General features: G+C 41.0%; 1 protein-coding gene and 30 non-coding genes across 31 annotated transcripts in view; all 31 read right to left on the reverse strand.

Moving 5' to 3' along the window:
• Nucleotides 1-20,604, reverse strand: part of LOC141305341 (uncharacterized) — a 587,365-nt gene that overhangs the window by 235,230 nt on the left and 331,531 nt on the right. The gene's annotated exons all lie outside the window — the stretch shown is intronic.
• Nucleotides 423-541, reverse strand: LOC141307368 (5S ribosomal RNA). Its single transcript, XR_012346322.1, has one exon. It is a non-coding gene; the product is annotated as a 5S ribosomal RNA (ribosomal RNA).
• Nucleotides 1,964-2,082, reverse strand: LOC141307090 (5S ribosomal RNA). The gene has a single exon (XR_012346045.1). It is a non-coding gene; the product is annotated as a 5S ribosomal RNA (ribosomal RNA).
• On the reverse strand, nucleotides 2,836-2,954 carry LOC141305694 (5S ribosomal RNA). The gene has a single exon (XR_012344657.1). It is a non-coding gene; the product is annotated as a 5S ribosomal RNA (ribosomal RNA).
• LOC141307231 (5S ribosomal RNA) lies at nucleotides 3,039-3,157 on the reverse strand. Its single transcript, XR_012346185.1, has one exon. It is a non-coding gene; the product is annotated as a 5S ribosomal RNA (ribosomal RNA).
• LOC141307091 (5S ribosomal RNA) lies at nucleotides 3,911-4,029 on the reverse strand. The gene has a single exon (XR_012346047.1). It is a non-coding gene; the product is annotated as a 5S ribosomal RNA (ribosomal RNA).
• LOC141305695 (5S ribosomal RNA) lies at nucleotides 4,114-4,232 on the reverse strand. Its single transcript, XR_012344658.1, has one exon. It is a non-coding gene; the product is annotated as a 5S ribosomal RNA (ribosomal RNA).
• Nucleotides 4,985-5,103, reverse strand: LOC141307466 (5S ribosomal RNA). The gene has a single exon (XR_012346418.1). It is a non-coding gene; the product is annotated as a 5S ribosomal RNA (ribosomal RNA).
• Nucleotides 5,188-5,306, reverse strand: LOC141305472 (5S ribosomal RNA). Its single transcript, XR_012344436.1, has one exon. It is a non-coding gene; the product is annotated as a 5S ribosomal RNA (ribosomal RNA).
• Nucleotides 6,729-6,847, reverse strand: LOC141307092 (5S ribosomal RNA). Its single transcript, XR_012346048.1, has one exon. It is a non-coding gene; the product is annotated as a 5S ribosomal RNA (ribosomal RNA).
• Nucleotides 7,601-7,719, reverse strand: LOC141305696 (5S ribosomal RNA). The gene has a single exon (XR_012344659.1). It is a non-coding gene; the product is annotated as a 5S ribosomal RNA (ribosomal RNA).
• On the reverse strand, nucleotides 7,804-7,922 carry LOC141307558 (5S ribosomal RNA). The gene has a single exon (XR_012346511.1). It is a non-coding gene; the product is annotated as a 5S ribosomal RNA (ribosomal RNA).
• LOC141307093 (5S ribosomal RNA) lies at nucleotides 8,676-8,794 on the reverse strand. The gene has a single exon (XR_012346049.1). It is a non-coding gene; the product is annotated as a 5S ribosomal RNA (ribosomal RNA).
• On the reverse strand, nucleotides 8,879-8,997 carry LOC141305697 (5S ribosomal RNA). Its single transcript, XR_012344661.1, has one exon. It is a non-coding gene; the product is annotated as a 5S ribosomal RNA (ribosomal RNA).
• On the reverse strand, nucleotides 9,750-9,868 carry LOC141307467 (5S ribosomal RNA). Its single transcript, XR_012346419.1, has one exon. It is a non-coding gene; the product is annotated as a 5S ribosomal RNA (ribosomal RNA).
• On the reverse strand, nucleotides 9,953-10,071 carry LOC141305473 (5S ribosomal RNA). Its single transcript, XR_012344437.1, has one exon. It is a non-coding gene; the product is annotated as a 5S ribosomal RNA (ribosomal RNA).
• Nucleotides 10,825-10,943, reverse strand: LOC141305699 (5S ribosomal RNA). The gene has a single exon (XR_012344663.1). It is a non-coding gene; the product is annotated as a 5S ribosomal RNA (ribosomal RNA).
• LOC141307094 (5S ribosomal RNA) lies at nucleotides 11,696-11,814 on the reverse strand. The gene has a single exon (XR_012346050.1). It is a non-coding gene; the product is annotated as a 5S ribosomal RNA (ribosomal RNA).
• Nucleotides 12,568-12,686, reverse strand: LOC141305700 (5S ribosomal RNA). Its single transcript, XR_012344664.1, has one exon. It is a non-coding gene; the product is annotated as a 5S ribosomal RNA (ribosomal RNA).
• LOC141307232 (5S ribosomal RNA) lies at nucleotides 12,771-12,889 on the reverse strand. Its single transcript, XR_012346186.1, has one exon. It is a non-coding gene; the product is annotated as a 5S ribosomal RNA (ribosomal RNA).
• Nucleotides 13,643-13,761, reverse strand: LOC141307465 (5S ribosomal RNA). Its single transcript, XR_012346417.1, has one exon. It is a non-coding gene; the product is annotated as a 5S ribosomal RNA (ribosomal RNA).
• Nucleotides 13,846-13,964, reverse strand: LOC141305701 (5S ribosomal RNA). Its single transcript, XR_012344665.1, has one exon. It is a non-coding gene; the product is annotated as a 5S ribosomal RNA (ribosomal RNA).
• Nucleotides 14,717-14,835, reverse strand: LOC141307469 (5S ribosomal RNA). The gene has a single exon (XR_012346422.1). It is a non-coding gene; the product is annotated as a 5S ribosomal RNA (ribosomal RNA).
• LOC141306752 (5S ribosomal RNA) lies at nucleotides 14,920-15,038 on the reverse strand. Its single transcript, XR_012345710.1, has one exon. It is a non-coding gene; the product is annotated as a 5S ribosomal RNA (ribosomal RNA).
• LOC141305581 (5S ribosomal RNA) lies at nucleotides 15,792-15,910 on the reverse strand. Its single transcript, XR_012344545.1, has one exon. It is a non-coding gene; the product is annotated as a 5S ribosomal RNA (ribosomal RNA).
• On the reverse strand, nucleotides 16,664-16,782 carry LOC141307369 (5S ribosomal RNA). Its single transcript, XR_012346323.1, has one exon. It is a non-coding gene; the product is annotated as a 5S ribosomal RNA (ribosomal RNA).
• On the reverse strand, nucleotides 18,205-18,323 carry LOC141307095 (5S ribosomal RNA). Its single transcript, XR_012346051.1, has one exon. It is a non-coding gene; the product is annotated as a 5S ribosomal RNA (ribosomal RNA).
• LOC141305703 (5S ribosomal RNA) lies at nucleotides 19,077-19,195 on the reverse strand. The gene has a single exon (XR_012344666.1). It is a non-coding gene; the product is annotated as a 5S ribosomal RNA (ribosomal RNA).
• Nucleotides 19,280-19,398, reverse strand: LOC141307233 (5S ribosomal RNA). The gene has a single exon (XR_012346187.1). It is a non-coding gene; the product is annotated as a 5S ribosomal RNA (ribosomal RNA).
• On the reverse strand, nucleotides 20,152-20,270 carry LOC141307097 (5S ribosomal RNA). Its single transcript, XR_012346052.1, has one exon. It is a non-coding gene; the product is annotated as a 5S ribosomal RNA (ribosomal RNA).
• Nucleotides 20,355-20,473, reverse strand: LOC141305704 (5S ribosomal RNA). The gene has a single exon (XR_012344667.1). It is a non-coding gene; the product is annotated as a 5S ribosomal RNA (ribosomal RNA).

The raw sequence follows: 20,604 nt of genomic DNA on the forward strand, positions 1-20,604 counted from the left end.
CATACCCTAAAAACAGTCCAAGAATCCCAGTGTGTTGATAAGTCCAATGTGAGTGTCCACCGGTGTATATACAATCCACAGAAAGTGTAATCCAAAGTTTGCAGGTGGTGAATGGAAAGGTGAGCTCTAAAATTAGCAACTCCTCAATCCAACAGTTTGGTGACTGTCCTTTGTTTGTCATGCTGCTCTCTTATACAGTTGTACTTCCTGCTTCCTGTCATGTGTCTAGTCACATGGCAGGCCAACCATCCATTTTTTAAAGACACACACTCACTTAAAATGTTAAGAGTAATAAAAGGGCCTAAAAAACATGTAAAACACTTAAAACTCTATAATACATTTAAATGATTGTAATAAATAGAGCGGTAAAACACGTCTTTCTAAAAGCCAGCATATTATATAAATAGTGAAGAAAAGGCAAAAGCTTACAGCACCTGGTATTCCCAGGCGGTCTCCCATCCAAGTACTAAACAGGCCCGACGCTGCTTAGCTTCCGAGATCAGACGAGAGCGGGCGCTCTCAGCGCGGTATGGCCGTAAGCGAGGGCTGCTCCAAAAAGTGGGCCATTTAAAGATCAGCCTCCGTAAAAGCCAGCATATTATATAAATAGTGAAGAAAAGGCAAAAGCTTACAGCACCTGGTATTCCCAGGCGGTCTCCCATCCAAGTGTAACAATCGGCCTTATCGGCCGAGTTACAAGACTAAAATGGGGTCAGATTTAACTGTGAGAGATGACTAGTGGTTAAAAGAATGAGACATAAAAGAAGATTGGTTTAAATAGATTTGGTTTATTTACAAGGTTCACATAAAAGACTTTAAAACAACACGATAAAATGAGGTAAACGCTGTTAAAAGAATACAGTTCATTTGTCCATACCCTAAAAACAGTCCAAGAATCCCAGTGTGTTGATAAGTCCAATGTGAGTGTCCACCGGTGTATATACAATCCACAGAAAGTGTAATCCAAAGTTTGCAGGTGGTGAATGGAAAGGTGAGCTCTAAAATTAGCAACTCCTCAATCCAACAGTTTGGTGACTGTCCTTTGTTTGTCATGCTGCTCTCTTATACAGTTGTACTTCCTGCTTCCTGTCATGTGTCTAGTCACATGGCAGGCCAACCATCCATTTTTTAAAGACACACACTCACTTAAAATGTTAAGAGTAATAAAATGGCCTAAAAAACATGTAAAACACTTAAAACTCTATAATACATTTAAATGATTGTAATAAATAGAGCGGTAAAACACGTCTTTCTAAAAGCCAGCATATTATATAAATAGTGAAGAAAAGGCAAAAGCTTACAGCACCTGGTATTCCCAGGCGGTCTCCCATCCAAGTGTAACAATCGGCCTTATCGGCCGAGTTACAAGACTAAAATGGGGTCAGATTTAACTGTGAGAGATGACTAGTGGTTAAAAGAATGAGACATAAAAGAAGATTGGTTTAAATAGATTTGGTTTATTTACAAGGTTCACATTAAAGACTTTAAAACAACACGATAAAATGAGGTAAACGCTGTTAAAAGAATACAGTTCATTTGTCCATACCCTAAAAACAGTCCAAGAATCCCAGTGTGTTGATAAGTCCAATGTGAGTTTCCACCGGTGTATATACAATCCACAGAAAGTGTAATCCAAAGTTTGCAGGTGGTGAATGGAAAGGTGAGCTCTAAAATTAGCAACTCCTCAATCCAACAGTTTGGTGACTGTCCTTTGTTTGTCATGCTGCTCTTTTATACAGTTGTACTTCCTGCTTCCTGTCATGTGTCTAGTCACATGGCAGGCCAACCATCCATTTTTTAAAGACACACACTCACTTAAAATGTTAAGAGTAATAAAATGGCCTAAAAAACATGTAAAACACTTAAAACTCTATAATACATTTAAATGATTGTAATAAATAGAGCGGTAAAACACGTCTTTCTAAAAGCCAGCATTTTAAATAAATAGTGAAGAAAAGGCAAAAGCTTACAGCACCTGGTATTCCCAGGCGGTCTCCCACCCAAGTACTAAGCAGGCCCGACGCTGCTTAGCTTCCGAGATCAGACGAGATCGGGCGCTCTCAGCACGGTATGGCCGTAAGCGAGGGCTGCTCCAAAAAGTGGGCTATTTAAAGATCAGCCTCCGTAAAAGCCAGCATATTATATAAATAGTGAAGAAAAGGCAAAAGCTTACAGCACCTGGTATTCCCAGGCGGTCTCCCATCCAAGTGTAACAATCGGCCTTATCAGCCGAGTTACAAGACTAAAATGGGGTCAGATTTAACTGTGAGAGATGACTAGTGGTTAAAAGAATGAGACATAAAAGAAGATTGGTTTAAATAGATTTGGTTTATTTACAAGGTTCACATAAAAGACTTTAAAACAACACGATAAAACGAGGTAAACGCTGTTAAAAGATTACAGTTCATTTGTCCATACCCTAAAAACAGTCCAAGAATCCCAGTGTGTTGATAAGTCCAATGTGAGTGTCCACCGGTGTATATACAATCCACAGAAAGTGTAATCCAAAGTTTGCAGGTGGTGAATGGAAAGGTGAGCTCTAAAATTAGCAACTCCTCAATCCAACAGTTTGGTGACTGTCCTTTGTTTGTCATGCTGCTCTCTTATACAGTTGTACTTCCTGCTTCCTATCATGTGTCTAGTCACATGGCAGGCCAACCATCCATTTTTTAAAGACACACACTCACTTAAAATGTTAAGAGTAATAAAATGGCCTAAAAAACATGTAAAACACTTAAAACTCTATAATACATTTAAATGATTGTAATAAATAGAGCGGTAAAACACGTCTTTCTAAAAGCCAGCATTTTAAATAAGTAGTGAAGAAAAGGCAAAAGCTTACAGCACCTGGTATTCCCAGGCGGTCTCCCATCCAAGTACTAAGCAGGCCCGACGCTGCTTAGCTTCCGAGATCAGACGAGATCGGGCGCTCTCAGCGCGGTATGGCCGTAAGCCAGGGCTGCTCCAAAAAGTGGGCTATTTAAAGATCAGCCTCCGTAAAAGCCAGCATATTATATAAATAGTGAAGAAAAGGCAAAAGCTTACAGCACCTGGTATTCCCAGGCGGTCTCCCATCCAAGTACTAAACAGGCCCGACGCTGCTTAGCTTCCGAGATCAGACGAGATCGGGCGCTCTCAGCGCCGTATGGCCGTAAGCGAGGGCTGCTCCAAAAAGTGGGCCATTTAAAGATCAGCCTCCGTAAAAGCCAGCATATTATATAAATAGTGAAGAAAAGGCAAAAGCTTACAGCACCTGGTATTCCCAGGCGGTCTCCCATCCAAGTGTAACAATCGGCCTTATCGGCCGAGTTACAAGACTAAAATGGGGTCAGATTTAACTGTGAGAGATGACTAGTGGTTAAAAGAATGAGACATAAAAGAAGATTGGTTTAAATAGATTTGGTTTATTTACAAGGTTCACATAAAAGACTTTAAAACAACACGATAAAATGAGGTAAACGCTGTTAAAAGAATACAGTTCATTTGTCCATACCCTAAAAACAGTCCAAGAATCCCAGTGTGTTGATAAGTCCAATGTGAGTTTCCACCGGTGTATATACAATCCACAGAAAGTGTAATCCAAAGTTTGCAGGTGGTGAATGGAAAGGTGAGCTCTAAAATTAGCAACTCCTCAATCCAACAGTTTGGTGACTGTCCTTTGTTTGTCATGCTGCTCTCTTATACAGTTGTACTTCCTGCTTCCTGTCATGTGTCTAGTCACATGGCAGGCCAACCATCCATTTTTTAAAGACACACATTCACTTAAAATGTTAAGAGTAATAAAATGGCCTAAAAAACATGTAAAACACTTAAAACTCTATAATACATTTAAATGATTGTAATAATTAGAGCGGTAAAACACGTCTTTCTAAAAGCCAGCATATTATATAAATAGTGAAGAAAAGGCAAAAGCTTACAGCACCTGGTATTCCCAGGCGGTCTCCCACCCAAGTACTAAGCAGGCCCGACGCTGCTTAGCTTCCGAGATCAGACGAGATCGGGCGCTCTCAGCACGGTATGGCCGTAAGCGAGGGCTGCTCCAAAAAGTGGGCTATTTAAAGATCAGCCTCCGTAAAAGCCAGCATATTATATAAATAGTGAAGAAAAGGCAAAAGCTTACAGCACCTGGTATTCCCAGGCGGTCTCCCATCCAAGTACTAAGCAGGCCCGACGCTGCTTAGCTTCCGAGATCAGACGAGATCGGGCGCTCTCAGCGCGGTATGGCCGTAAGCGAGGGCTGCTCCAAAAAGTGGGCTATTTAAAGATCAGCCTCCGTAAAAGCCAGCATATTATATAAATAGTGAAGAAAAGGCAAAAGCTTACAGCACCTGGTTTTCCAGGCGGTCTCCCATCCAAGTGTAACAATCGGCCTTATCGGCCGAGTTACAAGACTAAAATGGGGTCAGATTTAACTGTGAGAGATGACTAGTGGTTAAAAGAATGAGACATAAAAGAAGATTGGTTTAAATAGATTTGGTTTATTTACAAGGTTCACATGAAAGACTTTAAAACAACACGATAAAATGAGGTAAACGCTGTTAAAAGAATACAGTTCATTTGTCCATACCCTAAAAACAGTCCAAGAATCCCAGTGTGTTGATAAGTCCAATGTGAGTGTCCACCGGTGTATATACAATCCACAGAAAGTGTAATCCAAAGTTTGCAGGTGGTGAATGGAAAGGTGAGCTCTAAAATTAGCAACTCCTCAATCCAACAGTTTGGTGACTGTCCTTTGTTTGTCATGCTGCTCTCTTATACAGTTGTACTTCCTGCTTCCTGTCATGTGTCTAGTCACATGGCAGGCCAACCATCCATTTTTTAAAGACACACACTCACTTAAAATGTTAAGAGTAATAAAATGGCCTAAAAAATATGTAAAACACTTAAAACTCTATAATACATTTAAATGATTGTAATAAATAGAGCGGTAAAACACGTCTTTCTAAAAGCCAGCATATTATATAAATAGTGAAGAAAAGGCAAAAGATTACAGCACCTGGTATTCCCAGGCGGTCTCCCATCCAAGTACTAAGCAGGCCCGACGCTGCTTAGCTTCCGAGATCAGACGAGATCGGGCGCTCTCAGCGCGGTATGGCCGTAAGTGAGGGCTGCTCCAAAAAGTGAGCTATTTAAAGATCAGCCTCCGTAAAAGCCAGCATATTATATAAATAGTGAAGAAAAGGCAAAAGCTTACAGCACCTGGTATTCCCAGGCGGTCTCCCATCCAAGTACTAAACAGGCCCGACGCTGCTTAGCTTCCGAGATCAGACGAGATCGGGCGCTCTCAGCGCGGTATGGCCGTAAGCGAGGGTTGCTCCAAAAAGTGGGCCATTTAAAGATCAGCCTCCGTAAAAGCCAGCATATTATATAAATAGTGAAGAAAAGGCAAAAGCTTACAGCACCTGGTATTCCCAGGCGGTCTCCCATCCAAGTGTAACAATCGGCCTTATCAGCCGAGTTACAAGACTAAAATGGGGTCAGATTTAACTGTGAGAGATGACTAGTGGTTAAAAGAATGAGACATAAAAGAAGATTGGTTTAAATAGATTTGGTTTATTTACAAGGTTCACATAAAAGACTTTAAAACAACACGATAAAACGAGGTAAACGCTGTTAAAAGAATACAGTTCATTTGTCCATACCCTAAAAACAGTCCAAGAATCCCAGTGTGTTGATAAGTCCAATGTGAGTGTCCACCGGTGTATATACAATCCACAGAAAGTGTAATCCAAAGTTTGCAGGTGGTGAATGGAAAGGTGAGCTCTAAAATTAGCAACTCCTCAATCCAACAGTTTGGTGACTGTCCTTTGTTTGTCATGCTGCTCTCTTATACAGTTGTACTTCCTGCTTCCTGTCATGTGTCTAGTCACATGGCAGGCCAACCATCCATTTTTTAAAGACACACACTCACTTAAAATGTTAAGAGTAATAAAAGGGCCTAAAAAACATGTAAAACACTTAAAACTCTATAATACATTTAAATGATTGTAATAAATAGAGCGGTAAAACACGTCTTTCTAAAAGCCAGCATATTATATAAATAGTGAAGAAAAGGCAAAAGCTTACAGCACCTGGTATTCCCAGGCGGTCTCCCATCCAAGTGTAACAATCGGCCTTATCGGCCGAGTTACAAGACTAAAATGGGGTCAGATTTAACTGTGAGAGATGACTAGTGGTTAAAAGAATGAGACATAAAAGAAGATTGGTTTAAATAGATTTGGTTTATTTACAAGGTTCACATTAAAGACTTTAAAACAACACGATAAAATGAGGTAAACGCTGTTAAAAGAATACAGTTCATTTGTCCATACCCTAAAAACAGTCCAAGAATCCCAGTGTGTTGATAAGTCCAATGTGAGTTTCCACCGGTGTATATACAATCCACAGAAAGTGTAATCCAAAGTTTGCAGGTGGTGAATGGAAAGGTGAGCTCTAAAATTAGCAACTCCTCAATCCAACAGTTTGGTGACTGTCCTTTGTTTGTCATGCTGCTCTTTTATACAGTTGTACTTCCTGCTTCCTGTCATGTGTCTAGTCACATGGCAGGCCAACCATCCATTTTTTAAAGACACACACTCACTTAAAATGTTAAGAGTAATAAAATGGCCTAAAAAACATGTAAAACACTTAAAACTCTATAATACATTTAAATGATTGTAATAAATAGAGCGGTAAAACACGTCTTTCTAAAAGGCAGCATTTTAAATAAATAGTGAAGAAAAGGCAAAAGCTTACAGCACCTGGTATTCCCAGGCGGTCTCCCACCCAAGTACTAAGCAGGCCCGACGCTGCTTAGCTTCCGAGATCAGACGAGATCGGGCGCTCTCAGCACGGTATGGCCGTAAGCGAGGGCTGCTCCAAAAAGTGGGCTATTTAAAGATCAGCCTCCGTAAAAGCCAGCATATTATATAAATAGTGAAGAAAAGGCAAAAGCTTACAGCACCTGGTATTCCCAGGCGGTCTCCCATCCAAGTGTAACAATCGGCCTTATCAGCCGAGTTACAAGACTAAAATGGGGTCAGATTTAACTGTGAGAGATGACTAGTGGTTAAAAGAATGAGACATAAAAGAAGATTGGTTTAAATAGATTTGGTTTATTTACAAGGTTCACATAAAAGACTTTAAAACAACACGATAAAACGAGGTAAACGCTGTTAAAAGATTACAGTTCATTTGTCCATACCCTAAAAACAGTCCAAGAATCCCAGTGTGTTGATAAGTCCAATGTGAGTGTCCACCGGTGTATATACAATCCACAGAAAGTGTAATCCAAAGTTTGCAGGTGGTGAATGGAAAGGTGAGCTCTAAAATTAGCAACTCCTCAATCCAACAGTTTGGTGACTGTCCTTTGTTTGTCATGCTGCTCTCTTATACAGTTGTACTTCCTGCTTCCTATCATGTGTCTAGTCACATGGCAGGCCAACCATCCATTTTTTAAAGACACACACTCACTTAAAATGTTAAGAGTAATAAAATGGCCTAAAAAACATGTAAAACACTTAAAACTCTATAATACATTTAAATGATTGTAATAAATAGAGCGGTAAAACACGTCTTTCTAAAAGCCAGCATTTTAAATAAGTAGTGAAGAAAAGGCAAAAGCTTACAGCACCTGGTATTCCCAGGCGGTCTCCCATCCAAGTACTAAGCAGGCCCGACGCTGCTTAGCTTCCGAGATCAGACGAGATCGGGCGCTCTCAGCGCGGTATGGCCGTAAGCCAGGGCTGCTACAAAAAGTGGGCTATTTAAAGATCAGCCTCCGTAAACGCCAGCATATTATATAAATAGTGAAGAAAAGGCAAAAGCTTACAGCACCTGGTATTCCCAGGCAGTCTCCCATCCAAGTACTAAACAGGCCCGACGCTGCTTAGCTTCCGAGATCAGACGAGATCGGGCGCTCTCAGCGCCGTATGGCCGTAAGCGAGGGCTGCTCCAAAAAGTGGGCCATTTAAAGATCAGCCTCCGTAAAAGCCAGCATATTATATAAATAGTGAAGAAAAGGCAAAAGCTTACAGCACCTGGTATTCCCAGGCGGTCTCCCATCCAAGTGTAACAATCGGCCTTATCGGCCGAGTTACAAGACTAAAATGGGGTCAGATTTAACTGTGAGAGATGACTAGTGGTTAAAAGAATGAGACATAAAAGAAGATTGGTTTAAATAGATTTGGTTTATTTACAAGGTTCACATAAAAGACTTTAAAACAACACGATAAAATGAGGTAAACGCTGTTAAAAGAATACAGTTCATTTGTCCATACCCTAAAAACAGTCCAAGAATCCCAGTGTGTTGATAAGTCCAATGTGAGTTTCCACCGGTGTATATACAATCCACAGAAAGTGTAATCCAAAGTTTGCAGGTGGTGAATGGAAAGGTGAGCTCTAAAATTAGCAACTCCTCAATCCAACAGTTTGGTGACTGTCCTTTGTTTGTCATGCTGCTCTCTTATACAGTTGTACTTCCTGCTTCCTGTCATGTGTCTAGTCACATGGCAGGCCAACCATCCATTTTTTAAAGACACACATTCACTTAAAATGTTAAGAGTAATAAAATGGCCTAAAAAACATGTAAAACACTTAAAACTCTATAATACATTTAAATGATTGTAATAATTAGAGCGGTAAAACACGTCTTTCTAAAAGCCAGCATATTATATAAATAGTGAAGAAAAGGCAAAAGCTTACAGCACCTGGTATTCCCAGGCGGTCTCCCACCCAAGTACTAAGCAGGCCCGACGCTGCTTAGCTTCCGAGATCAGACGAGATCGGGCGCTCTCAGCACGGTATGGCCGTAAGCGAGGGCTGCTCCAAAAAGTGGGCTATTTAAAGATCAGCCTCCGTAAAAGCCAGCATATTATATAAATAGTGAAGAAAAGGCAAAAGCTTACAGCACCTGGTATTCCCAGGCGGTCTCCCATCCAAGTACTAAGCAGGCCCGACGCTGCTTAGCTTCCGAGATCAGACGAGATCGGGCGCTCTCAGCGCGGTATGGCCGTAAGCGAGGGCTGCTCCAAAAAGTGGGCTATTTAAAGATCAGCCTCCGTAAAAGCCAGCATATTATATAAATAGTGAAGAAAAGGCAAAAGCTTACAGCACCTGGTTTTCCAGGCGGTCTCCCATCCAAGTGTAACAATCGGCCTTATCGGCCGAGTTACAAGACTAAAATGGGGTCAGATTTAACTGTGAGAGATGACTAGTGGTTAAAAGAATGAGACATAAAAGAAGATTGGTTTAAATAGATTTGGTTTATTTACAAGGTTCACATGAAAGACTTTAAAACAACACGATAAAATGAGGTAAACGCTGTTAAAAGAATACAGTTCATTTGTCCATACCCTAAAAACAGTCCAAGAATCCCAGTGTGTTGATAAGTCCAATGTGAGTGTCCACCGGTGTATATACAATCCACAGAAAGTGTAATCCAAAGTTTGCAGGTGGTGAATGGAAAGGTGAGCTCTAAAATTAGCAACTCCTCAATCCAACAGTTTGGTGACTGTCCTTTGTTTGTCATGCTGCTCTCTTATACAGTTGTACTTCCTGCTTCCTGTCATGTGTCTAGTCACATGGCAGGCCAACCATCCATTTTTTAAAGACACACACTCACTTAAAATGTTAAGAGTAATAAAATGGCCTAAAAAATATGTAAAACACTTAAAACTCTATAATACATTTAAATGATTGTAATAAATAGAGCGGTAAAACACGTCTTTCTAAAAGCCAGCATATTATATAAATAGTGAAGAAAAGGCAAAAGATTACAGCACCTGGTATTCCCAGGCGGTCTCCCATCCAAGTACTAAGCAGGCCCGACGCTGCTTAGCTTCCGAGATCAGACGAGATCGGGCGCTCTCAGCGCGGTATGGCCGTAAGTGAGGGCTGCTCCAAAAAGTGAGCTATTTAAAGATCAGCCTCCGTAAAAGCCAGCATATTATATAAATAGTGAAGAAAAGGCAAAAGCTTACAGCACCTGGTATTCCCAGGCGGTCTCCCATCCAAGTACTAAACAGGCCCGACGCTGCTTAGCTTCCGAGATCAGACGAGATCGGGCGCTCTCAGCGCGGTATGGCCGTAAGCGAGGGTTGCTCCAAAAAGTGGGCCATTTAAAGATCAGCCTCCGTAAAAGCCAGCATATTATATAAATAGTGAAGAAAAGGCAAAAGCTTACAGCACCTGGTATTCCCAGGTGGTCTCCCATCCAAGTGTAACAATCGGCCTTATCGGCCGAGTTACAAGACTAAAATGGGGTCAGATTTAACTGTGAGAGATGACTAGTGGTTAAAAGAATGAGACATAAAAGAAGATTGGTTTAAATAGATTTGGTTTATTTACAAGGTTCACATAAAAGACTTTAAAACAACACGATAAAACGAGGTAAACGCTGTTAAAAGAATACAGTTCATTTGTCCATACCCTAAAAACAGTCCAAGAATCCCAGTGTGTTGATAAGTCCAATGTGAGTGTCCACCGGTGTATATACAATCCACAGAAAGTGTAATCCAAAGTTTGTAGGTGGTGAATGGAAAGGTGAGCTCTAAAATTAGCAACTCCTCAATCCAACAGTTTGGTGACTGTCCTTTGTTTGTCATGCTGCTCTCTTATACAGTTGTACTTCCTGCTTTCTGTCATGTGTCTAGTCACATGGCAGGCCAACCATCCATTTTTTAAAGACACACACTCACTTAAAATGTTAAGAGTAATAAAATGGCCTAAAAAACATGTAAAACACTTAAAACTCTATAATACATTTAAATGATTGTAATAAATAGAGCGGTAAAACACGTCTTTCTAAAAGCCAGCATATTATATAAATAGTGAAGAAAAGGCAAAAGCTTACAGCACCTGGTATTCCCAGGCGGTCTCCCATCCAAGTACTAAGCAGGCCCGACGCTGCTTAGCTTCCGAGATCAGACGAGATCGGGCGCTCTCAGCGCGGTATGGCCGTAAGCGAGGGCTGCTCCAAAAAGTGGGCTATTTAAAGATCAGCCTCCGTAAAAGCCAGCATATTATATAAATAGTGAAGAAAAGGCAAAAGCTTACAGCACCTGGTTTTCCAGGCGGTCTCCCATCCAAGTGTAACAATCGGCCTTATCGGCCGAGTTACAAGACTAAAATGGGGTCAGATTTAACTGTGAGAGATGACTAGTGGTTAAAAGAATGAGACATAAAAGAAGATTGGTTTAAATAGATTTGGTTTATTTACAAGGTTCACATGAAAGACTTTAAAACAACACGATAAAATGAGGTAAACGCTGTTAAAAGAATACAGTTCATTTGTCCATACCCTAAAAACAGTCCAAGAATCCCAGTGTGTTGATAAGTCCAATGTGAGTGTCCACCGGTGTATATACAATCCACAGAAAGTGTAAACCAAAGTTTGCAGGTGGTGAATGGAAAGGTGAGCTCTAAAATTAGCAACTCCTCAATCCAACAGTTTGGTGACTGTCCTTTGTTTGTCATGCTGCTCTCTTATACAGTTGTACTTCCTGCTTCCTGTCATGTGTCTAGTCACATGGCAGGCCAACCATCCATTTTTTAAAGACACACACTCACTTAAAATGTTAAGAGTAATAAAAGGGCCTAAAAAACATGTAAAACACTTAAAACTCTATAATACATTTAAATGATTGTAATAAATAGAGCGGTAAAACACGTCTTTCTAAAAGCCAGCATATTATATAAATAGTGAAGAAAAGGCAAAAGCTTACAGCACCTGGTATTCCCAGGCGGTCTCCCACCCAAGTACTAAGCAGGCCCGACGCTGCTTAGCTTCCGAGATCAGACGAGATCGGGCGCTCTCAGCACGGTATGGCCGTAAGCGAGGGCTGCTCCAAAAAGTGGGCTATTTAAAGATCAGCCTCCGTAAAAGCCAGCATATTATATAAATAGTGAAGAAAAGGCAAAAGCTTACAGCACCTGGTATTCCCAGGCGGTCTCCCATCCAAGTGTAACAATCGGCCTTATCAGCCGAGTTACAAGACTAAAATGGGGTCAGATTTAACTGTGAGAGATGACTAGTGGTTAAAAGAATGAGACATAAAAGAAGATTGGTTTAAATAGATTTGGTTTATTTACAAGGTTCACATAAAAGACTTTAAAACAACACGATAAAACGAGGTAAACGCTGTTAAAAGAATACAGTTCATTTGTCCATACCCTAAAAACAGTCCAAGAATCCCAGTGTGTTGATAAGTCCAATGTGAGTGTCCACCGGTGTATATACAATCCACAGAAAGTGTAATCCAAAGTTTGCAGGTGGTGAATGGAAAGGTGAGCTCTAAAATTAGCAACTCCTCAATCCAACAGTTTGGTGACTGTCCTTTGTTTGTCATGCTGCTCTCTTATACAGTTGTACTTCCTGCTTCCTATCATGTGTCTAGTCACATGGCAGGCCAACCATCCATTTTTTAAAGACACACACTCACTTAAAATGTTAAGAGTAATAAAATGGCCTAAAAAACATGTAAAACACTTAAAACTCTATAATACATTTAAATGATTGTAATAAATAGAGCGGTAAAACGCGTCTTTCTAAAAGCCAGCATTTTAAATAAGTAGTGAAGAAAAGGCAAAAGCTTACAGCACCTGGTATTCCCAGGCGGTCTCCCATCCAAGTACTAAGCAGGCCCGACGCTGCTTAGCTTCCGAGATCAGACGAGATCGGGCGCTCTCAGCGCGGTATGGCCGTAAGCCAGGGCTGCTCCAAAAAGTGGGCTATTTAAAGATCAGCCTCCGTAAAAGCCAGCATATTATATAAATAGTGAAGAAAAGGCAAAAGCTTACAGCACCTGGTATTCCCAGGCGGTCTCCCATCCAAGTACTAAACAGGCCCGACGCTGCTTAGCTTCCGAGATCAGACGAGATCGGGCGCTCTCAGCGCCGTATGGCCGTAAGCGAGGGCTGCTCCAAAAAGTGGGCCATTTAAAGATCAGCCTCCGTAAAAGCCAGCATATTATATAAATAGTGAAGAAAAGGCAAAAGCTTACAGCACCTGGTATTCCCAGGCGGTCTCCCATCCAAGTGTAACAATCGGCCTTATCGGCCGAGTTACAAGACTAAAATGGGGTCAGATTTAACTGTGAGAGATGACTAGTGGTTAAAAGAATGAGACATAAAAGAAGATTGGTTTAAATAGATTTGGTTTATTTACAAGGTTCACATAAAAGACTTTAAAACAACACGATAAAATGAGGTAAACGCTGTTAAAAGAATACAGTTCATTTGTCCATACCCTAAAAACAGTCCAAGAATCCCAGTGTGTTGATAAGTCCAATGTGAGTTTCCACCGGTGTATATACAATCCACAGAAAGTGTAATCCAAAGTTTGCAGGTGGTGAATGGAAAGGTGAGCTCTAAAATTAGCAACTCCTCAATCCAACAGTTTGGTGACTGTCCTTTGTTTGTCATGCTGCTCTCTTATACAGTTGTACTTCCTGCTTCCTGTCATGTGTCTAGTCACATGGCAGGCCAACCATCCATTTTTTAAAGACACACACTCACTTAAAATGTTAAGAGTAATAAAATGGCCTAAAAAACATGTAAAACACTTAAAACTCTATAATACATTTAAATGATTGTAATAAATAGAGCGGTAAAACACGTCTTTCTAAAAGCCAGCATATTATATAAATAGTGAAGAAAAGGCAAAAGCTTACAGCACCTGGTATTCACAGGCGGTCTCCCACCCAAGTACTAAGCAGGCCCGACGCTGCTTAGCTTCCGAGATCAGACGAGATCGGGCGCTCTCAGCACGGTATGGCCGTAAGCGAGGGCTGCTCCAAAAAGTGGGCTATTTAAAGATCAGCCTCCGTAAAAGCCAGCATATTATATAAATAGTGAAGAAAAGGCAAAAGCTTACAGCACCTGGTATTCCCAGGCGGTCTCCCATCCAAGTACTAAGCAGGCCCGACGCTGCTTAGCTTCCGAGATCAGACGAGATCGGGCGCTCTCAGCGCGGTATGGCCGTAAGCGAGGGCTGCTCCAAAAAGTGGGCTATTTAAAGATCAGCCTCCGTAAAAGCCAGCATATTATATAAATAGTGAAGAAAAGGCAAAAGCTTACAGCACCTGGTTTTCCAGGCGGTCTCCCATCCAAGTGTAACAATCGGCCTTATCGGCCGAGTTACAAGACTAAAATGGGGTCAGATTTAACTGTGAGAGATGACTAGTGGTTAAAAGAATGAGACATAAAAGAAGATTGGTTTAAATAGATTTGGTTTATTTACAAGGTTCACATGAAAGACTTTAAAACAACACGATAAAATGAGGTAAACGCTGTTAAAAGAATACAGTTCATTTGTCCATACCCTAAAAACAGTCCAAGAATCCCAGTGTGTTGATAAGTCCAATGTGAGTGTCCACCGGTGTATATACAATCCACAGAAAGTGTAATCCAAAGTTTGCAGGTGGTGAATGGAAAGGTGAGCTCTAAAATTAGCAACTCCTCAATCCAACAGTTTGGTGACTGTCCTTTGTTTGTCATGCTGCTCTCTTATACAGTTGTACTTCCTGCTTCCTGTCATGTGTCTAGTCACATGGCAGGCCAACCATCCATTTTTTAAAGACACACACTCACTTAAAATGTTAAGAGTAATAAAATGGCCTAAAAAATATGTAAAACACTTAAAACTCTATAATACATTTAAATGATTGTAATAAATAGAGCGGTAAAACACGTCTTTCTAAAAGCCAGCATATTATATAAATAGTGAAGAAAAGGCAAAAGATTACAGCACCTGGTATTCCCAGGCGGTCTCCCATCCAAGTACTAAGCAGGCCCGACGCTGCTTAGCTTCCGAGATCAGACGAGATCGGGCGCTCTCAGCGCGGTATGGCCGTAAGTGAGGGCTGCTCCAAAAAGTGAGCTATTTAAAGATCAGCCTCCGTAAAAGCCAGCATATTATATAAATAGTGAAGAAAAGGCAAAAGCTTACAGCACCTGGTATTCCCAGGCGGTCTCCCGTCCAAGTACTAAACAGGCCCGACGCTGCTTAGCTTCCGAGATCAGACGAGATCGGGCGCTCTCAGCGCGGTATGGCCGTAAGCGAGGGTTGCTCCAAAAAGTGGGCCATTTAAAGATCAGCCTCCGTAAAAGCCAGCATATTATATAAATAGTGAAGAAAAGGCAAAAGCTTACAGCACCTGGTATTCCCAGGTGGTCTCCCATCCAAGTGTAACAATCGGCCTTATCGGCCGAGTTACAAGACTAAAATGGGGTCAGATTTAACTGTGAGAGATGACTAGTGGTTAAAAGAATGAGACATAAAAGAAGATTGGTTTAAATAGATTTGGTTTATTTACAAGGTTCACATAAAAGACTTTAAAACAACACGATAAAACGAGGTAAACGCTGTTAAAAGAATACAGTTCATTTGTCCATACCCTAAAAACAGTCCAAGAATCCCAGTGTGTTGATAAGTCCAATGTGAGTTTCCACCGGTGTATATACAATCCACAGAAAGTGTAATCCAAAGTTTGCAGGTGGTGAATGGAAAGGTGAGCTCTAAAATTAGCAACTCCTCAATCCAACAGTTTGGTGACTGTCCTTTGTTTGTCATGCTGCTCTTTTATACAGTTGTACTTCCTGCTTCCTGTCATGTGTCTAGTCACATGGCAGGCCAACCATCCATTTTTTAAAGACACACACTCACTTAAAATGTTAAGAGTAATAAAATGGCCTAAAAAACATGTAAAACACTTAAAACTCTATAATACATTTAAATGATTGTAATAAATAGAGCGGTAAAACACGTCTTTCTAAAAGCCAGCATTTTAAATAAATAGTGAAGAAAAGGCAAAAGCTTACAGCACCTGGTATTCCCAGGTGGTCTCCCATCCAAGTACTAAGCAGGCCCGACGCTGCTTAGCTTCCGAGATCAGACGAGATCGGGCGCTCTCAGCGCGGTATGGCCGTAAGCGAGGGCTGCTCCAAAAAGTGGGCCATTTAAAGATCAGCCTCCGTAAAAGCCAGCATATTATATAAATAGTGAAGAAAAGGCAAAAGCTTACAGCACCTGGTATTCCCAGGCGGTCTCCCATCCAAGTGTAACAATCGGCCTTATCAGCCGAGTTACAAGACTAAAATGGGGTCAGATTTAACTGTGAGAGATGACTAGTGGTTAAAAGAATGAGACATAAAAGAAGATTGGTTTAAATAGATTTGGTTTATTTACAAGGTTCACATAAAAGACTTTAAAACAACACGATAAAACGAGGTAAACGCTGTTAAAAGAATACAGTTCATTTGTCCATACCCTAAAAACAGTCCAAGAATCCCAGTGTGTTGATAAGTCCAATGTGAGTGTCCACCGGTGTATATACAATCCACAGAAAGTGTAATCCAAAGTTTGCAGGTGGTGAATGGAAAGGTGAGCTCTAAAATTAGCAACTCCTCAATCCAACAGTTTGGTGACTGTCCTTTGTTTGTCATGCTGCTCTCTTATACAGTTGTACTTCCTGCTTCCTGTCATGTGTCTAGTCACATGGCAGGCCAACCATCCATTTTTTAAAGACACACACTCACTTAAAATGTTAAGAGTAATAAAAGGGCCTAAAAAACATGTAAAACACTTAAAACTCTATAATACATTTAAATGATTGTAATAAATAGAGCGGTAAAACACGTCTTTCTAAAAGCCAGCATATTATATAAATAGTGAAGAAAAGGCAAAAGCTTACAGCACCTGGTATTCCCAGGCGGTCTCCCATCCAAGTACTAAACAGGCCCGACGCTGCTTAGCTTCCGAGATCAGACGAGAGCGGGCGCTCTCAGCGCGGTATGGCCGTAAGCGAGGGCTGCTCCAAAAAGTGGGCCATTTAAAGATCAGCCTCCGTAAAAGCCAGCATATTATATAAATAGTGAAGAAAAGGCAAAAGCTTACAGCACCTGGTATTCCCAGGCGGTCTCCCATCCAAGTGTAACAATCGGCCTTATCGGCCGAGTTACAAGACTAAAATGGGGTCAGATTTAACTGTGAGAGATGACTAGTGGTTAAAAGAATGAGACATAAAAGAAGATTGGTTTAAATAGATTTGGTTTATTTACAAGGTTCACATAAAAGACTTTAAAACAACACGATAAAATGAGGTAAACGCTGTTAAAAGAATACAGTTCATTTGTCCATACCCTAAAAACAGTCCAAGAATCCCAGTGTGTTGATAAGTCCAATGTGAGTGTCCACCGGTGTATATACAATCCACAGAAAGTGTAATCCAAAGTTTGCAGGTGGTGAATGGAAAGGTGAGCTCTAAAATTAGCAACTCCTCAATCCAACAGTTTGGTGACTGTCCTTTGTTTGTCATGCTGCTCTCTTATACAGTTGTACTTCCTGCTTCCTGTCATGTGTCTAGTCACATGGCAGGCCAACCATCCATTTTTTAAAGACACACACTCACTTAAAATGTTAAGAGTAATAAAATGGCCTAAAAAACATGTAAAACACTTAAAACTCTATAATACATTTAAATGATTGTAATAAATAGAGCGGTAAAACACGTCTTTCTAAAAGCCAGCATATTATATAAATAGTGAAGAAAAGGCAAAAGCTTACAGCACCTGGTATTCCCAGGCGGTCTCCCATCCAAGTGTAACAATCGGCCTTATCGGCCGAGTTACAAGACTAAAATGGGGTCAGATTTAACTGTGAGAGATGACTAGTGGTTAAAAGAATGAGACATAAAAGAAGATTGGTTTAAATAGATTTGGTTTATTTACAAGGTTCACATTAAAGACTTTAAAACAACACGATAAAATGAGGTAAACGCTGTTAAAAGAATACAGTTCATTTGTCCATACCCTAAAAACAGTCCAAGAATCCCAGTGTGTTGATAAGTCCAATGTGAGTTTCCACCGGTGTATATACAATCCACAGAAAGTGTAATCCAAAGTTTGCAGGTGGTGAATGGAAAGGTGAGCTCTAAAATTAGCAACTCCTCAATCCAACAGTTTGGTGACTGTCCTTTGTTTGTCATGCTGCTCTTTTATACAGTTGTACTTCCTGCTTCCTGTCATGTGTCTAGTCACATGGCAGGCCAACCATCCATTTTTTAAAGACACACACTCACTTAAAATGTTAAGAGTAATAAAATGGCCTAAAAAACATGTAAAACACTTAAAACTCTATAATACATTTAAATGATTGTAATAAATAGAGCGGTAAAACACGTCTTTCTAAAAGCCAGCATTTTAAATAAATAGTGAAGAAAAGGCAAAAGCTTACAGCACCTGGTATTCCCAGGCGGTCTCCCACCCAAGTACTAAGCAGGCCCGACGCTGCTTAGCTTCCGAGATCAGACGAGATCGGGCGCTCTCAGCACGGTATGGCCGTAAGCGAGGGCTGCTCCAAAAAGTGGGCTATTTAAAGATCAGCCTCCGTAAAAGCCAGCATATTATATAAATAGTGAAGAAAAGGCAAAAGCTTACAGCACCTGGTATTCCCAGGCGGTCTCCCATCCAAGTGTAACAATCGGCCTTATCAGCCGAGTTACAAGACTAAAATGGGGTCAGATTTAACTGTGAGAGATGACTAGTGGTTAAAAGAATGAGACATAAAAGAAGATTGGTTTAAATAGATTTGGTTTATTTACAAGGTTCACATAAAAGACTTTAAAACAACACGATAAAACGAGGTAAACGCTGTTAAAAGAATACAGTTCATTTGTCCATACCCTAAAAACAGTCCAAGAATCCCAGTGTGTTGATAAGTCCAATGTGAGTGTCCACCGGTGTATATACAATCCACAGAAAGTGTAATCCAAAGTTTGCAGGTGGTGAATGGAAAGGTGAGCTCTAAAATTAGCAACTCCTCAATCCAACAGTTTGGTGACTGTCCTTTGTTTGTCATGCTGCTCTCTTATACAGTTGTACTTCCTGCTTCCTATCATGTGTCTAGTCACATGGCAGGCCAACCATCCATTTTTTAAAGACACACACTCACTTAAAATGTTAAGAGTAATAAAATGGCCTAAAAAACATGTAAAACACTTAAAACTCTATAATACATTTAAATGATTGTAATAAATAGAGCGGTAAAACACGTCTTTCTAAAAGCCAGCATTTTAAATAAGTAGTGAAGAAAAGGCAAAAGCTTACAGCACCTGGTATTCCCAGGCGGTCTCCCATCCAAGTACTAAGCAGGCCCGACGCTGCTTAGCTTCCGAGATCAGACGAGATCGGGCGCTCTCAGCGCGGTATGGCCGTAAGCCAGGGCTGCTCCAAAAAGTGGGCTATTTAAAGATCAGCCTCCGTAAAAGCCAGCATATTATATAAATAGTGAAGAAAAGGCAAAAGCTTACAGCACCTGGTATTCCCAGGCGGTCTCCCATCCAAGTACTAAACAGGCCCGACGCTGCTTAGCTTCCGAGATCAGACGAGATCGGGCGCTCTCAGCGCCGTATGGCCGTAAGCGAGGGCTGCTCCAAAAAGTGGGCCATTTAAAGATCAGCCTCCGTAAAAGCCAGCATATTATATAAATAGTGAAGAAAAGGCAAAAGCTTACAGCACCTGGTATTCCCAGGCGGTCTCCCATCCAAGTGTAACAATCGGCCTTATCGGCCGAGTTACAAGACTAAAATGGGGTCAGATTTAACTGTGAGAGATGACTAGTGGTTAAAAGAATGAGACATAAAAGAAGATTGGTTTAAATAGATTTGGTTTATTTACAAGGTTCACATAAAAGACTTTAAAACAACACGATAAAATGAGGTAAACGCTGTTAAAAGAATACAGTTCATTTGTCCATACCCTAAAAACAGTCCAAGAATCCCAGTGTGTTGATAAGTCCAATGTGAGTTTCCACCGGTGTATATACAATCCACAGAAAGTGTAATCCAAAGTTTGCAGGTGGTGAATGGAAAGGTGAGCTCTAAAATTAGCAACTCCTCAATCCAACAGTTTGGTGACTGTCCTTTGTTTGTCATGCTGCTCTCTTATACAGTTGTACTTCCTGCTTCCTGTCATGTGTCTAGTCACATGGCAGGCCAACCATCCATTTTTTAAAGACACACACTCACTTAAAATGTTAAGAGTAATAAAATGGCCTAAAAAACATGTAAAACACTTAAAACTCTATAATACATTTAAATGATTGTAATAAATAGAGCGGTAAAACACGTCTTTCTAAAAGCCAGCATATTATATAAATAGTGAAGAAAAGGCAAAAGCTTACAGCACCTGGTATTCCCAGGCGGTCTCCCACCCAAGTACTAAGCAGGCCCGACGCTGCTTAGCTTCCGAGATCAGACGAGATCGGGCGCTCTCAGCACGGTATGGCCGTAAGCGAGGGCTGCTCCAAAAAGTGGGCTATTTAAAGATCAGCCTCCGTAAAAGCCAGCATATTATATAAATAGTGAAGAAAAGGCAAAAGCTTACAGCACCTGGTATTCCCAGGCGGTCTCCCATCCAAGTACTAAGCAGGCCCGACGCTGCTTAGCTTCCGAGATCAGACGAGATCGGGCGCTCTCAGCGCGGTATGGCCGTAAGCGAGGGCTGCTCCAAAAAGTGGGCTATTTAAAGATCAGCCTCCGTAAAAGCCAGCATATTATATAAATAGTGAAGAAAAGGCAAAAGCTTACAGCACCTGGTTTTCCAGGCGGTCTCCCATCCAAGTGTAAC

Source organism: Garra rufa, unplaced genomic scaffold (assembly GCF_049309525.1).
Source record: "Garra rufa unplaced genomic scaffold, GarRuf1.0 hap1_unplaced_002, whole genome shotgun sequence".
NCBI lineage: Eukaryota > Metazoa > Chordata > Actinopteri > Cypriniformes > Cyprinidae > Garra > Garra rufa.